Source organism: Mesoplodon bidens (assembly GCF_964165515.1).
Source record: "Mesoplodon bidens genome assembly, chromosome: 3".
NCBI lineage: Eukaryota > Metazoa > Chordata > Mammalia > Artiodactyla > Ziphiidae > Mesoplodon > Mesoplodon bidens.
The window spans coordinates 69411646-69430174 of NC_138178.1; the positions used below are offsets into that span (position 1 = coordinate 69411646).

Consider the following 18529-nt stretch of genomic DNA (forward strand, 5'->3'; position numbering starts at 1 on the left):
TGTTCTATCTAGATATAGACATTTCTGATATACATATAATTTTACCTCTATTTGTTGGACATGTAGGTATAACTTATTTTCCCAGATGTGCTGAGGTTCATGATGAAATTCATTTTTCTAAAGAACATTTTATAGAAATGTTTCTGTGTTCATTTGTTACATGGCAATAACCAAGACAATTTTGTAAGTAAGGGATAAGAGAAATAATTTAGTTTTAAACATCTGGTATTTCTAGATGTACTGAGAGTCTCAAAAAGTATAATTTTGTAAAAACTTTCATTGTAAATGTTTTAGTATTGATACTGTTGTCTTTTAAAATCAACATGGCAATGAAGTTGACAAACAGGCTCTTGGAGCTATGCAAAATTTATCATATTAGTTTGGTTGTTAAGAGGAAATGTTGACAAGATTATGCATTTACCCTGTTCTCATATAGAAGAATTTGACATTGTATCAAGTATGTATATTTAAAACTTACACCATGTAAATTCATTTGGTGTTTCTGAATGTACCGAGATTCCTGATATAGTTCATTTATATTATTATTATTTATTAAGACTTTTTATTAAGGGCAGTTTTAAGTTCACAGAAAAATTGAGGGGAAGGCACAGAGATTTCCCATATGCCCCCTGCCCCAACACATGCATAATCCCTCCCCCATTATCAACCCAGCACATGTATAATCCACCCCTATTATCACATTCCCCCATCAGCATGGTACATTTTTTATAATTCATGAGCCCATATTGACACATCACATCATAAATCACCCAATGTCTGTAGTTTATATTATGGTTAACTCTTGGTGTTGTACATTCTGTGGGTTTAGGCAAAACATATAATCACACGTATTCATTGTCATCATATTTTAATGGCCCTAGAAATCCTCTTTGCTCCAACTACTCATCCCTCCCCTTGTATTTTTTTTTACTTTGTTTTCTTTTTTTTCCCCCTTAATATTCAAATTAATAAATGGCTTTGTCAGAGAGATTTTATACTACCTCCTGGAACTATACACAGTTCTGTATGTGTTCCCTTGGTTGCATGACAATATTCAAGACAACTTTGTAAATAGGCAGATACGAGTTTTTAATTTTTATCATCTAGACTTTCTAGATGTATAGAGTCTCACAAAGTATAATTTTGTAAATAATTCACTGTAAAGTTTCATTGTTTTCTTATGTCTCAGCAGTGAAATTGATGGAACTGTGGATTTCTTGAGCTGTATACATATTTCGGGATCTGTTGAGTTATGGGAAAGCAAAAGTTAAAAGGGTATTTTTTCACTTTTGCATTCTCATCTAAAAGCAAATTTTACATTTTAATCATTGTTTAGTGCTTGGATTTTTTTTTTTTTTTTTTTTTTTTTTTTTTTTTTTTGCGGTAGGCGGGCCTCTCACTGTTGTGGCCTCTCCCCTTGCAGAGCACAGGCTCCGGATGCGCAGGCTCAGCAGCCATGGCTCACGGGCCTAGCCGCTCTGCGGCATGTGGGATCTTCCCAGACCGGGGCACGAACCCGCGTCCCCTGCATCGGCAGGCGGACTCTCAACCACTGCGCCACCAGGGAAGCCCAGTGCTTGGATTTTTATACATTAAAAAAGCCAAGTCATAATTTGTAGTTGTGTTGCTGATAGGGCATTACATATTTTAATCAGAGGAGATTTTATTCTCTTTGAATTATACAGTTTTGTGTTTAATTGGACTGCATGACAACATTCAAGACAACCTTGTAAATAACAGTAAATTTATCATTTAAAAATTAGTTTTTCTAGATGCATGGAATTTCACGAAGTACAAATTTGTAAATATCTCATTGTAAAGTATCATGAGGTGGCTTCTATAAATGTTTTAGCAGTGTAATAGGTAACTAGTAATTGGCCTTTTAGGGCTTTGTAACATGGTGTTTATGTAGTGGGTTTTTGGGGATAGGGGTACACAGATTGTCTCCATATCTTCAGATTTTTAGGTTCTCATGTTATAAGAAAAGATTAGATTGTATACTTTTGACAAACAAAGAAAAATGCCCATGGGGTTTATTTTCATCTTTAGGAAGAAAAAGGAAGACATGAGAAGGGAATTGTCATTTTAAACTGCAGGTATATTCATAGTTATATAACATTGCTGAAGTAATGGTTATTTTGCTATGCTATGAAAACTTACTGTTTGCAAATTTATATATGTATATGCATATGCATGCATATTATTAATGTATATGCATGTACATATGTAGAATTAGTTTTAGGGGTATAGACATGATAGTGTTCTTTCTCATTTATTAGCTTATTGCTTTACTTGTTTTTTTTTAATGGAAATAGTATTTCAGTTGTAAGCTTAAACGTGTAGAAGCCCACTTCATGTTATATCTAAATGAATGTTAATTTTTATATAAAATGTTTAACCAGCATGGATTTTTTTAATGTTTACATATATACATCTGTATGAGAACAGAATTTCCATGATTATGAATATTTTATTTTTCTGAGAGCTTTTGAAAATTTTCTGGAGAGCAGTTAATTTGTATGTAACCAATGTCAAAAGTATTCTCAGTTGCCTATAATGTAAATAATGGAAATTTCTTAGAATCCTATCCAGTATTATCAATCAGTACATCTTTTTGAACAACAGTTTGGCAATGACAATAGAAAGTTGAGTGTAAAATTTTTGAAATGATGTAATCTGCTGATGGGATTTTATGTCCTACTCTCAAATCCATATAGAAGAAAGTATGTTATAGATCAAGTATAACAAATAATTTGAATGTATGAAATACACATTATTAAAAGAACCACTGTAATGATAGCTAATTCATACGAATATTATTCAAACACTGAAAAAGTATTCTGATATTGAAGGGTGTTTTAAATTGATTTTTTAAATTGTCATTTTTGTACAAATATCAACTAATTTTGTGTGCTGAGATGTGTCCATATGCCTCCGGTTTTTCTATTTGAAATATTAATGGCTAATGTTCCTTGGGAATGGGATTATTCAGACATGATAATGGAGTTAAGTAATGCTTACTCATTAGTGTTACTACAATAGTGATTATTTTAGCATTCTTTTTGAAATTTTTGTACATGTGTAAGTTAAATACTAAAACATTGTTTATATATTTGTGTATTGCTACATGACAATCTAAAATGCAAATGTGAATTATTGAATAGAAAGTTGTCTGGAAAAACATGACAAAATTTTAACATTACTGTGTAAAAAGATCAGAAAAGAAGGTATGCTGCCACTTTCTGCCTTTAAAACTTTAAAGGTATTTCAGAAGCAACATTTAAACAGCAGAGGAAATTTTAAAGATACAACCAATTTGTGCCTGTCTTCATCGTTACCTATTGACATCTCGGGAGTTTTGGGCTGTTGTATCCAACTTTGTATTCCCAGTGACTGTTACAAATAGTTTTTGAGTGATCATGAAGAGCGTGTGACTTAGATACTAGTGCTAGTGCGGCAAAGAGTCTTACACAGTGAAACAGAATATTGGACTATCCATGGAAAGAAGGGAGAAGATGGCATTTGAGGTAGGTGCTAAACAGTTATATTTGGGTTGACAAACACAAAGGGTAATTTTATAAGGCAGTGCCATATTTGTGGCATATTGTAAGGGGGAGGAATCTCTTGGGCTAAACTCGAATTACTCTTAGTAATGGGCATAATTGGAGAATGGATTGTTTTACGGTAGTTGAGTCTGTCAGAAGGATTTCAAATAGGTCTTTATGGCTTTTTAGATTATTCAGAATTGGCATAAAAGATGTTTCAGTAGTCTCAATGTTTGTGCTAAAGGTACTCTGAAAAGGTGAAAAAGTAAAAAAAAAAAAAAGTCTGTTTGGGCAGTCATATTTGCTAGTTTAATTATTTCCATTCACTATTCCTGTCAGTTCTAAAGTCAAATATTGTATACTTCTCAGGTGAACATGATGAAAGAAAGACATAACATGAAGATAACCTGAGGATGTCTGACATCGTCAGGAACATTCTTCCTGTGAAGTTCCTTAATTTATAAATCTCAACTGTAAACCATAGGTAAGAAGGTTCTGGATCAAGACATGCTGTATTAGGATGAGATTTTGGCTAGGTTCAGGAAAATAACACTGGGGGAAGACTTTGTTCTTGAGTACCTTTGAGTTACAAACATTCCTGAGAAAATAAGTAAACCAGTTATTTTAAAATATAATTTTATTAAAGATGGAGTCCATGAATAATGTAGGTGGTTACTTATGCCTTCCTTCAATTAATTTACTTATGACTAAACATGATAACTAATATTATAAAGGAAATGATCAATATTTTAATAATTATAAATTAGAGAATAGACCAACTATTTTTGCATGTGTAGTTTTGTGGTATGATAAAGAGAGAAGTTCATGGCAACCTAAAAAATATACTGATATAGAAGAGTAGTAGTAATAAAGTCATGTTGAACTTGGAGAGTTGAATTAGCTATGGGATTGATTAATGAGGAACTGTTACTAAGCCTTAACTGAAATTGTAACAAAGTTCAACATGAGCCTCCATTTACCTGCTACTTCAGTGTTTGGTCAGAATGCTATATATTTTACCTTATAATGTTTCTTGTTTTTCCCTATAGGGAGATGATAGTTCCAAGAAAAGACACTTTTGCCATCTTTGTTTTTAATCTCAATAATTGGTACCATGAGACTTGTTGCAGTATTCCTCTTTTCAAGTGTTCATCACTCCCATCCATCCCTGGGCCCAGGAGAACCCCTTGGCGATGACGATTGTGTAAGGACACTTTGAGTGCTCATTTGATTCAGGGAGGGGCACTTTGATAGACAGGAATTGATTATTCTGCTTTTCTTAAGCTTGGTGGATTTTGGTGGCAGCTAGTGGATATTGTTCAGGATAACATATGAGTAACAAATTATCCTAAAACTTAGTTATGGATAATACATTATTGTGTTATTTCCATGGATTCTGTGAGTGAAAATTTCTGACAGTGTTAGAATGTCTGTGGGATCAATTGGGAAGACCCAATCCAGTAATTGAGAGTGATTCAGACCACTGGAGTCCTCTGGATACTTTTTCACTCACGTCTGGCACTGGTTTTAGATGACTTGGAAGGTTGGGCTTAGCTGAGGCTTTCAACTAGAGTACCTTCACACAGCCAGGTTCCCACATGAGTCATAAAAATACGTGTTAGGGAGCCTTGTGAAAGTGGCATGGCCTTTCTGAACTAGTTTCAGAAGTCATGTAGCATCTTTTATGCCATATTCTGTTGGCTAATGGTGCCATATGGCCAACCGAAATTCCATAACATGGTGAGATAGTGCCAAGGTGACTGCAGGCCCAGACAGCTTGTAAAACCAGATGAAAGAAGGCACAGTAGGTAAGAGCTACCAATGTGGTGCTTCAGTAGTTTTTGTTTTGTTTTCTTTTTGGGAGGGGTGGTCCTTGATTTTCAGAATTCCACTTCTCTCACACTCAGAATCCCTTGCAGATAATTTCCGACAAATGTCTTATTCATTGCCTGGCATAAAATAAAGTCTTACTGAATTGTTTTGTGATTTGGGGAGTAAATTAGGCAAAAGATAAGAAGTTAAAAGTGCATGGTTTTTGGATTAAGTCAGTTTGGGGAATGCAAAAGGAAAAAGGCCCAGGTGCAATATGTTGATACCAAAACGTACAATCTTAGAACTACAAAAGCTATGGAACTGTTAAAAAAAAGAATGAGTGGAGACAGTTGTTGATGAAATCAATAATGTTATAACACATACTGAATCCCTGCTCTTAACACACCAGGAGTTTTTCCCTTCATTTTTTACTGTACCCCACAGGAAGGTTAATAATTCATGGGATGTGCTATGAAGAGTGAATGCTGACAAATTCCTTAGACATTCTTTCTCAGAGACCTTCATTGCCTACCTGCTGTCCATGGGATAACATTGAAAGTGAAAGTTTTAATCAGAAAATGTTTCTTTTTTCCTCAGGATAAATCATAGCTAAATAGAAGATTAATGGTTTTTTGGGAGGTACCTACTCAGCAATTTTGATGGACCCTGGAATAATGAATGGGTCAGGAGCCAAATCTTTTCCTAAGTTCCGTTGTAGTCTCTATATCTTTAATATAGTTACTGCTTTTCTTGTCAAATGGACTAAGCTCCTTGGTTATTTTCATTGCAGTGTTTAAGCATTGTTATGTTTCTTATACGGAAATGTATGTAGATTGCATGATATCATGAGTGAGTGATCTGGAGATACAAGAAACCATACATAGTAAAAAAGAAACACAGACAACATGAAGAGAAAGTTTGAAGGATCAGTCCATTTAGCAAGATGTAAGAAGAAAGACCCCCAATATCAGGTTTCTCATTGTTAGAAAATTCCAAAATGAATTTTGATCCACCTGTTATTTCTTCATAATAGAATAGCTGTTGCATCATGAAGTATGCTACTAAATTTTTCCCTTTTTTTTCCCTAATGTGTCCTCTCAGGTGATGACTGAATAGGAAAAACTGATGCCATTGCTTCTGCCACCATCTTCAGTAAAACCAAAGACAGTCTTCATAATGTACAGAAATTCCTCATTGATGTGTTGCAATGGACACTCCCTGTAGATCACAAAAACAGGCTGAGAAGGCTGAAGATTCAAAGTGACCTAAAGGGTGATATTGGAGAGAACTGTAACCAGGCATGTTGACTGTTTTCATTGTTGCCATTGGACTAAATCTCAGGAGCTTGAATGATGGAGGCATTATTACACAGAGAAGCTCAGGATGGTATAATTTCAAGGCTTCATTACAGTGCTCCCATAAGTATTAGGTGCACATTTTAAAAATTTTCATTTATCACAGGGAAATTTAAAATTGACTCATAAAAAATCATCTTTTTCAAGATTTCAAAGGACATGGAAATTTGTGAAGTATAATATTTTACTTAAATGCCTTTTTTCCTCTTCTAATTCTGCCACCTCTGTGTTATCTACTATTAATGAAATTTTGTGCACATCCTTTTGGGTGTATTGATAAATTAATATGCAAGTTATTTTTGGGGGGTCTATATACTAGCTACAAATTTTCTACACAGTAAACATGGTTTATATATAAATTGTAAATTTATCCAACTAATTTGTTGAAATAATTCCAGTGAATTGGAACTGCTAGGACTAAGGGTATCCAAAATTTATAGTTTTGAGTCCAAACTAGTTTTCCCTACTATACAGACAGGACTTCATCAATCTTGTTCCCCAGTGTTTATGTGGGTATATTTCCTAAAACTGTACAAATGTTACATTTTTAATCTTTGGTAATATGGTATTACAAAGAAATTGCTTTTCTTTTGTTACTGTTCAGCTCTGTCATCTTCATATATGATTAATCCTTACTAGTCATTTGTGTTATTTCATTTTCTTCTGTTTTTTTTTTCCCATTCCATTGATATATCAATGTCTTTGTTACTGGTTTCTAAGAACTCATTTTTTATTAAGGATGTTAACCATTTGTCATGCAGTGCAAATGAAGTACCATATTTTATTGCCATCAGTTTACTATGGTGTTTTGTATTTTGGTTGTGTATTAAAATATAATCATGTGCTTTATGCCTTTTGAGTTTTGTGTTTTTCTTAAAAAACACGTTTGTATTAGTATCATTTCTTGGTCTGTATTTTCTTTTTTGCATCAAATATTTTGTTATGTTATTTCTCTTTCCATTAATCATTACTGTAGTTTTAAAGCATTACATAGTCAAATTACTCACCTTAACCTAAGTAGTTACCACTTATTTTTAATTCTACCATAATCATATAGAAATTCTGACATATAATTGACTGCATTTCTATTTATTGGTTTGCCTTACCTTCTATTGATACTTTAAAATTACTGTTGAGTCTTATCTCTTCCATTGAGTTCTATCTCATTTCTCTTCTCTTTCAGAATATTCCCTGTCTGTACTTGCATTTTTTCTCTCAGTTGACGCTTAAAATTACTTTGCAAGTTGGAAAAAATAATGCAGTTTTTATTTCATTTGCAACAAATTTAATAGATTAATTAGGAGAGAATAGATCTCTTTAAAATTGAGTCTTCCTATCAAACAGCAAGGTATGTCTTTCTATTTTTTTTATCAAATTGTTATGTTGGGATACTGCTAGTTTAGTTTTTTTAAGTTAATTCCCAGGCATTTCATAGTTTTCTTAATGTAATGATGGGGATTGTATACCTAGTTTATTTTCATATTGATGTAGCAAAGCCATTTGTATACTTTTTAAATGCAGTTTCATCAAAATTCCAAAATTATGGTTTTTTTTTCACAATTTGTAAGTACTTCTGGGTCATTTTAGGAATTTTTCTCTCTTTAATTAAGGATTTTTCACCAGATTTGGTGACAGGTTTAATAAAATGTCTCGTTTTACAGTTGATATATTTGCCATTATAATTATTGATTAGACTAAAAATTGAATTTTTCTAAAAATGAACGTTTTACATCCAGTGTCTATGTGAACTAAATTTTGTTCATTTTTCTATTATATTCTGCCCTATTATAGTCATTATAATTTTAATTGCACTTTCTGAAAAGATAATCCTAAACAAAGAGCTTTATTTTGTTCTATTTTTGTTGGAATTTTATATTTGGTTTATTGGCTCTATCAAAACTGTTTTGAGTATTTTTTCATGAAGTGGACTGAAAACAATTAAGAAATATTAGCATTATTTCATTTTTAATTCTATTTTGATATAACCTTGTACCTACAAAAATGTAGCAAAAGTAGTACATAGGTTTCTTTTGTTGTTGTTCATTTGGGTTTTTAATATTTCCCAGCTTCTTATATTAACATCTTACTTATGCAGGATACAGTTATCTAAAACAGGAGACATCTATTGATGTACTACTATTAACTGATTGTTTTATACATCTAAAGTGAGATCCAACATTACATATAGTTGTCAAAGTCTCCTTTTCATGATTTTGACACTCGAAGGATCTACAAATATTTTAGCCATGAATGTCTCTCAGTATAGGTTTGTTTGATTTTTTTCTTTGAGTTTGAGGTTATATACTTTTGGCAAGAATACTACAGAAATGTTGTAGTTCTCAGTTCATCACTAGGGATCACATAATGTTGATAGTGCCTTATGACTATCAATGTTACTTTGCTTACTTAGTGTTGTAATTAATAAGTATCTTTTGGGAAAGATAACGCAAGTACTGTTTCTTATCATAGTTGCATATGCTAATTTTAGCATTTATTGAGGTTTCCTGTCAAATCATGATTTTAAAAAAATTCTGTCAATCCTACATTTTATTTATTGGAGTGATCCAATTATTTGGAGCTATCCATTCTTCTCCATTCAGTTTTTCAGTTATTCATTTCAATGTAGACTCATAGATATTTTCTTTATCCTATGGATAAAGATGGATATCCACTACATTACTGAGTTTTTTTTTTTTTTTTAATTATCCCACATCTGGCCTCTGTGTCTTTTTAACGTGTTCCTATCCTTTCTCAAGCACTTACTTTCTGGCCATGTAACAGTGTCCAGGTTCATTTTGTTCTTATCTTGCTCTAGCCATTTCTCCTAGGATCCCTGGTTCCTTATGGGAAATAGATAGTGTTTGGAAAGCAAGATATGTATCAAAAGTTCAGTTTTCTTTTATGGCTGAATAATATTATATTCTATGTATATACCACATTTTATATGTTGATGAACACTTGGGTGTTTCCAGTTTTTGACTTTGAATAATATGGCTAGTGGCTATCCACATTGAACAGTGACACTATGAACATTGGTGTACAAATGTCTGAGTCTCTGTTTTCATATCCTTTGGGTATATACTTAGGAGTAAAATTGCTAGGAGTGATGGTAATTCCATGTTTAGCTTTTTGAGGAACTATCTTAGTTTTTGTTATGAAAAGCTTCAAAGACAAATGAGAGCATAGTAAACTTTCATGTATATAGGAACTAGATATGTTGCCATATTTTGAAAATTAGAAATACAGTAATATTTCAGTCCTGAATTTGTATATGTACAGATCATATTTTTAAATAACTACAGTGTTATATCCCTAGTTTTATTAACTAGAATCCCTTAATATATTTTAAAATAAATCCTTATGTAAATTTGTTAGTCGTTCCAAAGATATCTATGATAGTTGAAAGAAAACTGAATCCAAGCTGGGACCATACATTTTTATGTAGGCCACTTTTATCTTAGTTTTGGCAAATTTATTAAGTTATTATCAGTATTCAACCTCGTTATTTTGATATAGGACATTTCCCTTGCTTTTTTATGTGTGTGTTAAAAACTTTTAAGATTTGATCTTTTGTAATTTATTTCATTTGGGAGGAATTTAATTTTCATGTTTGTTATATTCTTAATGATTTTATCCACTATATTTTAGTGTATTGAATGCATTTTGGTGAGCTAATTGGTTTAGGTTATTTCTGCCTTGAGATTTTCTCTCTCTATCTATCTGTCTCTATCTCATATATTCTCTTTCCCACATACATATACTTGTATATATTTATAGACTATGTAAATACCTTTATAACATATATATATATATACACTTACATTTATATAGATCATAACAGAAATACAGCCCATATTTGTAGCTGTGTTAGGGGTGCTAGGAAGGATGCATATTCTCCAGTGTAGAGTTCTATAAGTGATTTGTTACCATGGTTAACTGTAAACTTGTTAGAGATCTGTGTCTCTATCATTCTATTCTGTATCTCTATCATTCTATTAGAGATCATTTTAGTCTTACTAAATTGACTTGCTATTGATTTCCTGACCTTAATTTTCTTTTTGTTTCATCTCATGTAGAATATTTGATCATGCTTTCAATCTTCCATGAGCTCTTAGCTCATGGGATGTCTTAAAATATGTCCCAAATAGAATCTGATAATGCATCTTCCATTTTCCCATCTTCTCATTCAGGAAATACCAATTAAGATCTAGTTTTCTTTTATTTCTTCTGAATGTATTTTGTTACCTCAAGATTTGGGGACACCAATCTTTTTAAGACATACCATCATGCTGCCTCTTGAAAAATATAAAATGTAATCATTCCATATAGTATATCACAGCAGGATACCTAGTCCCACCTATGAAATATTTCTTGATAAAAATTCTTATTTAAACTTCTGTATGTGTTTTTAAAATAGTTGTAGTGTTCAACTCAGCAGTTGAAGAATTACGCATTCCGTCTCCTTTGGTTTGTTAATCTGTGGTTCTGCAGCATCCCTTGGTTTTTAGTTTTTTTCATGTCATTTCCCTTTGGAGGAAATCAGGCTATTTTCCTTTTAAAACTTGCATTTCTATATTCTGGACATGGTAGATGACATGCTACCTATGGTGGTATTTGATATTTTCCTCAATTGTCTATGGTATTTAGATTTTAAATGCCTTATCAGACTGGTTTTATTCATTCTTTAATCATTTATTTTAGGACTGTTTCCAATTACATCACATCATAATTCATTATAAGGATATTATCACATCATAATGTTTGTATATCTTTCTATGATGTCAAGAATCACTCAGTATTTAATTTTGGCATCAGCTTTTCACTTAAAAAATCATGGCCTTTATTCATTATTTCATTAATAGTTACACATTTGCTCTAAATAAGTGATAAGAAATTTCTTAATTTAAATAGGAACTTTGTACAACTGTTAAATTCTTAATTCAAATGGAAACACAGGATGAATCCTTGATTCTTTCCATTTAATTATCAGTTATAGGATAATGAATTTGATGTCCTATCAGTCTCCAAAGATGATTAGTATAAATTCATGTACTAAAGACAGAACTGCGTAAACTTGAGTATTTAACAGTTGTACTGCTAATATAATAATGTTAGTATGGCAATTAGGAAACCCATGTATACATACAGACAAAGGATAATTCTAACTATTCAAATTCGTATTCAATTTTTAGAATTCACTTGTACAGCTTGTAGTTAGGATATTTTTTCTCATCCTTTATAAAATTCATTTTTATTCTATTCATATGTGTATAGCAAATAATGCTTGGTTTTTATTTACCTTTTAAATGCTTTTTATTTACCTTTTTGTGTTCCTTTCTCTATTTTACAAAATGCTATGTTTCCATTTGGTTACCTTTACTTACTTTCACTATCTCATTTTGGAAAGATGCATAATGTTTTTTTTCATTTAGCTCATATACTTTAAAATAGTCATATATATTTAGCTTTCAAAGAATTTGTGAATGTATTATTTTTGACATTTTTTGGCTTGAAGGTCGAAGACAGTAACATGTTCTGTCTTACTGTTCATGGGGATAAGGAGGTGATTTGCACTAATCCTGTATACAGACAGATATGTGAGGTGTTCATGTATGCCAGAGATACATGAACTTAAAAAAATTATCAGTAACTCACTTCCAAGTGTATAGTTACGGAGCAAGGAGAACGCAACTGCAGTAAAAACTACGTAATGTAAGGTGTTGAATGTAAGACACATAGTAGTAACTGTTCCTTAGAAATTTAAAAATTGCACTGGGAAGATACTGTGAGCACCCTTTGTCTTGGGGTTGGAGAATATTTAAGTAAGTCTTGAGGGAAACTCTTGAGAGATACTTGTCCTTTATTCTTCCTGGCCCTATCTAGGCCTCTGACACATTGTTCCACTCCTGTTATCCTGCTTAATTATTTCTAAGATAAGCAATGTGAGAAATACCCTCCAGGGTTGCTGCACAGCTTTCTCTACTCTGAGACAGAAAGTATAACTCACTCTAAAATGTAGCATAAATTATTTTTTTAATGTAACATGCCAGTGTTGTTTATTTTCCAAGTGTTTAGATACTTTCCTTGTGTCTTCCTTGATTTCTCATTTGAATCCATTGTCAGAGAACACACTCTGTTTGATTTCAATTATTTTAAATTTGTTTAGATTTGCTTGTTTTGTGGCTTGAGCTGTGGTCTGTCTTGGTAGATGTTCCTTGGGAACATCTGCCACGATTTCATGGAGCACACTATGGATGCCTACTAGATCCTGTTTGTTGATAATGTTGTTCAGCTTTGTATATCCTTGCTGATTTTCAGGATAGTAGCCTATCAATTGCTCAGAGTGGGCTGTGGAAGTCTCCAACTATAATTGTGGATATATACTAGCATTTCTGTACTTGTTTGTTACAAGAATCGGTTCATATTACACACATGCTACATCATGCTTTTCTCACCCAACAGTGCCTTGTGAAAATCTCTTCCAGTCAACCATAATAAAACTATTCACTGTTTAAAGAAATGTAGCATGCCTGAAATGTGTCATGGGCAGAAGACTTTAATAGGTTGCATATGATTCTCCTTCATCTCTTAACCTGTGTTGATCATAGAATCAAGTGTTGGAGCAGAGGTGCCACAAAAGGAGAATATCCTGGAACAATAAGCTGTAACATGGAGTAGAGGTCTTTTCATGCATGAAAAGTAATTGTTTTGTTAAGCCAGTGAGACTTTGAAGTTGCTTTGACTTTGATTAATATAAAGGGATAAAATGCAGACAAGAATCCAAGGATTGGTGGATGAATGCATAGAATGGAGAGTTGGATTGATGGTTTAAAACTTGGTTGTAGGAGTGGATAGATGGAAGGAAGGATGTAATAAGGAGATTTTCTACATAATCAAGCTTATGTGGGTTTAAGAATTAGTGGGTGAAATAATGCAAGGTTGGATATTTGGAAAGAAAGAAGGTTGGGAGAGATGGATGCTTTACAGGATTTAGGGTACAGTAATGCATGAATGAATGCAAAATTGGCTGAATGTAAGACCAAATGGAAACTAGAATATATATGAGTGGATGGCTGGATGCAAGAGTCAATTAATGTTTTGGAAACAAACAGTTGTGTATATGGATTGAGGGACTCAATATTCAGTGAAGGTGTAGATAGATAGATACCTAGACATCAGAATTTGAGTGGATTCCAGAATGGAATGTTAGATGCATGGATCATATGCGTGTTTAGATTGTCAGAAGCAAGAATGTCTGGCTAGAATAATGGATGAATGTAGGGATCAATGCATATAGATAGATTGATTGCATGAGTGAATAGAGGTATCATTGATGGTTTCAGGGTGGCTTGCTAAGTGGATTGATGCATGGATGGATTGATTCAAGTAGGGATGGTACAATAATTTCATCATTGGGAAAACAGACGTAAGATAATAAAATCACATATTTGAAGTTGAATGAATAGATGGATGTACTGTTGAGGAATATAGGCTAATTGTTATTTTAAATTTAATTTAATTTAATATATTTTTGGCTGCGTTGGGTCTTCGTTGCTGCACGCGGGCTTTTGTTTGCTTGCGGTGAGGCAGTGAGTGGGGGCTACTTTTCGTTGCGGTGCGCGGGCTTCTCATTGTGGTGGCTTCTCTTGTTTTGGAGCATGGGCTCTAGGCACAGGCTTCATTAGTTGTGGCACACAGGCTTAGTTCCGCAGCATGTGGGATCTTCCTGGACCAGGGCTCGGACCCGTGTCCCCTGCTTAACCAGTGCGCTACCAGGGAAGCCCTTTTATTTTAAAAATTAGAAAAGTTTAGTGATTGTATTCAAACAGTGTGATAGTAAATAAGAAAAAAAAAGAAACCAAAATCCAACTGTAGTGAGTTCACAAGAGTATTTTATCTAATGATGATTTTTTATATTTTAATAAGTTGGATTCTTTTAGGTAATTGATCAAAGAGCCAACTTTACCTTCTGTATATTATGTTGGTCATGGTATGTGTCACAATTTTCCCATATTTCCCAACGTTTTAACTGAGGTGTTATCAACTTAAGAAGCGAGACCTTTTCATGGGTCACTGCCTGACATTTCTATAATCGATCCAAATATTTGTACTTGCTTATCATTTCTATGGATTTTATTCTTCAAAAGTGCTGGTAAGAATTGTTAATACCAGTGTACTCTTTGTTCCTTTTTTGATCAGTTTTACGTGAAATCCAATTTATAGTATTTTAAACTCCAAAAACATGAATTCCATAAAGCATATAAGATTGTCAAATTGTGATGTGATTGCCAATTAGATGCAATAGAAGACATAAAAAGGCTCTTACATTTTGATATAGTATTGGTACATAGATCATATAGATTTTGATTTACTTCTCTTATCTCCTCTCACCATAGAATTTGATATTATCTAGACAGGCTATAATCTCTGTACATTCAGTAAGTTTTACCTTTATTTAAGTATTAAGTGTTTTGGAATAAAGGCATTAATGGTAGCTGGATAGAGGGAGACAAGGAAGGACATCAGGCAGGTAGGAAAATGTGAAAGGGGTATGTATAAAAAGACATCAGAAAGCAAAACAATTAGAAACTAGAATTTGCTGTAGATCATGTGGGTCTTAATGATAGTTGAATTTTATTTCCAGATGTATTAATTGTGGTATTACTAACATTGTCAAAGGGGGGTAGGTAAGGTGGGTGGACAGGAGGAGTTAAGGAATATTCCAATATTAGTGTGATAGAAGGAGGTTCTTAACACCCTTTCACTTGATGAGTGAATGAAGATTCTCATATTTTTAAGCTTTTTTTCCCTCTCCGTCCTTTTCTCCTTCCCTCCTTCCCTCCCTTCCTTCCTTCTTTTCTTTCTTTCTTCCTTTCCTTTTTTCTTTCTTTCATAAGCATCTTTCATACGCAAGGGACCAAAGAGATTTGGGCTGTAGGTAAGAGCATTAAGGCCTATATTCTTATTTTTAAGATAGCCTGTTAGTTATATTGATGATGAATTGATTCTTGTTTGAGTTACTTGACACTATATTTCTTTTTCATCAAATCTGTTATGTGGCCTATGTGATCCTTTGAGTTTAACCCCAGATTTTTGAGTTGTCTCTTGTTAGTGAAAAACAGTTAATGAAGTCACGAGTTGAAATACAAAGAGTTTTCATCCAGTTATCACCATCAGAAGTTGCACAAGCAGGAAGAATGCAGATATTGTGATAATGGGTTTTCATTTTGGAAAGATTTCCATGAAATACTATGGAATTTACAGACCACATTATTACCTTCTGCTTGTGCCATTGTCTTTTTATTTTATTTTTAACCCTGAACTGGTCTATAAATTAGCACTAAGTTACTTAGGAAATGGTGTTTCAAAGAATGTATGTGTGATTGAATGGCATGGAAATAATTTTGAATAGAAGATGGGTACTGAGATCACAGTAAATGGACTGAGGAAGGAAAATTATGGTTTCATCATTTTCATACATAAACCTGGTTTTTGTAGCCTGGAGATATTTAGCGTCAGGATCATGGGAGTTGATTTCTATCGAGTACCAGTAAAATCTTGACTCAGAGGTGATATCCATCTGTCACGAGGCATAGCTATGTGATAACCTGTTGTTTATTTTCATTTGCAGTCTCTCCCTCTGTACTCTTCCAGGTGGTGAACATGTGGACAAGAGGATCATAGATATCTTCTACAGTGGTTCCATCCACAGCATCACCCAAATGCTGTCATTATTTCCCCCTTTCAGAAGCTTATTGCATCTTTGTATCCCAAAGGGCACAACTTTCATATGTGTCCTCAGGAATAGAAGTGACATGCTTTTGAAAAGTAATTGCCTGGAATGTTGTTCATATTTCTCTGTGCTCTGAGTATATCTTGTGTTTTTCTTTATTGTTGTATTTACCTCATTACATTTTTTTATCCATGTTTTATTTTACAAATGTGAGATTTGTGTCTGATAAATGTAATTAATGCAACTCCATGGACACCTTGGTTGTGCCCCAGATAATAATCAGGCTTTCTCACGAGCCCAGTGCCTCCCATATGCCAGTTCTGGTATCATTTGTAAGATACTTTGTTCCTCGTTTGAATCATGAACCCACAGTTTTTAGAGTGGTCCCAAACAAGAACCTCTTAAAACATTTGCAATACATGCAACAGGCCATCTCCAGTTTCCCTTCTTATTGAACCTACTAGTTCTCATTCTAGAACAGGATCTGAGTCTGACTGTAGTTGTCATCTTCCCCATACACGAATTTAAGATCTGGATGCCATCAGAACTCTGGTTGTGTAAAAGAGAGCCAGACCCTTGCATTGACATTTTGAGCCATGATGATGCAATCTTGTAGAAAAATGTTTCCATAATTTTCTTGGCTACACTGGCATTTTCTTCTTTGGGATTGGGGTAAAAAACTCATGAGGTTTTCCTTTAATCCACATTACTCTGATTTTCACTTGTTTTCTGTTTAACCTAAGTGGGCTTAATATAGATGGCTGTGTTTACTGGAAGTTTTGTCTACTTCTGGAATGTCAGATGCACTGTCATCAGGGAACTACTAACTGCATTGCCCAACCTGTCTCACTAGACAAGCCTGACAACTAGTGCATTGAAATGGGGCCACCAAGAATGAAGGGTTATTAAACAACCTAAAGCAAATTGTAATCATTCATCCTTCATCTTCCATTCCTACTTTCTAGGGGTGAGAAGAGTTAACTATTTGTAGTATAGTGGTCAATAATTTGTCTAAGCTTATATAAGTTTATGTTGAATTTATTTTACAAATATGCCATCATTATGGTATTTGTTGTTTAGCAACTTTATTTTTTTCTTTAATATTTTGCAGACATTTTCCAAACCAATAAATATAGCTTATCTGCAGACTATCCATTGGCTGTATAAGTACATGTTATAATGGGTTTATCCATTTCTGTTTGGAAATGCAGGTGAACTATTTGTTTATGTTGATGCATATAATACTATAATGTATGTAATTTTATATATATAAAATTGCTCTCCTAATTCTATGATAGATTTTTAGATGTGGCATTGTTGGATCATCAATTCTGCATACTTTACTTTTAGTAGATATTGTGAAATTGCTCCTGAAATGTTTTCTAGGCCAGCACACGTATATGGAGTAATGGCAGTGCTAATTTTCATAAAAACTTGTACATGATGGATGTTATCAGTCCTTTAAGATTTTAGCTAATCTAATAGGTGAAAATAGTAATGGTGTATATATGGAGTAATGGCAGTGCTAATTTTCATAAAAACTTGTACATAATGGATGTTATCAATCCTTTAAGATTTTAGCCAATCTAATAGGTGAAAATGGTATTTTTAACTTATGTATAAACAGTCAGTGGCCATGGATAAAAAGGCCAAATAGTGATGGATTATTTATTTATTAAAAAAGCAATAGTCCGTGTTTCCTCTAATCACAAGAATTTTCAGAGGTAGAAACCATAGACCGCTTCTAAATGCAGTGCTTCTTGGGGGTTCACAAACTTCCTCAGTATATCTTATACCAGTGTTTATTATTTTTGACTGTTTATTTTTGAAATTATTTTAGATTTAGAGTTGCAAGGATCATACAGAGAACCCCCGTATACTCTTCACCCAGATTTTTCTACATTCCTGTGTTCTTTCTCTTACTTTTCCTCCCTTCCTCCCTCATCTCTCCCTCTTTCTTTCATTCTCTCCCTGCCCAATTATTGTTCTTATTTTAAGAATTAATTGTAACTTCCAGATATGTGTCTATAAACCAAAATACTTCAGCATTCACTTTCTAAGAGCCTGAGCATCCTTTTAAATTA

At 33.3% G+C, this 18529-nt stretch overlaps 1 long non-coding RNA gene across 1 annotated transcript; it reads left to right on the forward strand.

Moving 5' to 3' along the window:
- The first annotated feature begins 2355 nt into the window (after window positions 1–2355).
- On the forward strand, window positions 2356–7555 carry LOC308614446. The gene is made up of 4 exons (XR_014015395.1): window positions 2356–3527; window positions 3915–4029; window positions 4595–4749; window positions 6459–7555. It is a non-coding gene; the product is annotated as an uncharacterized lncRNA (long non-coding RNA).
- The last annotated feature ends 10974 nt before the right edge of the window (window positions 7556–18529 follow it).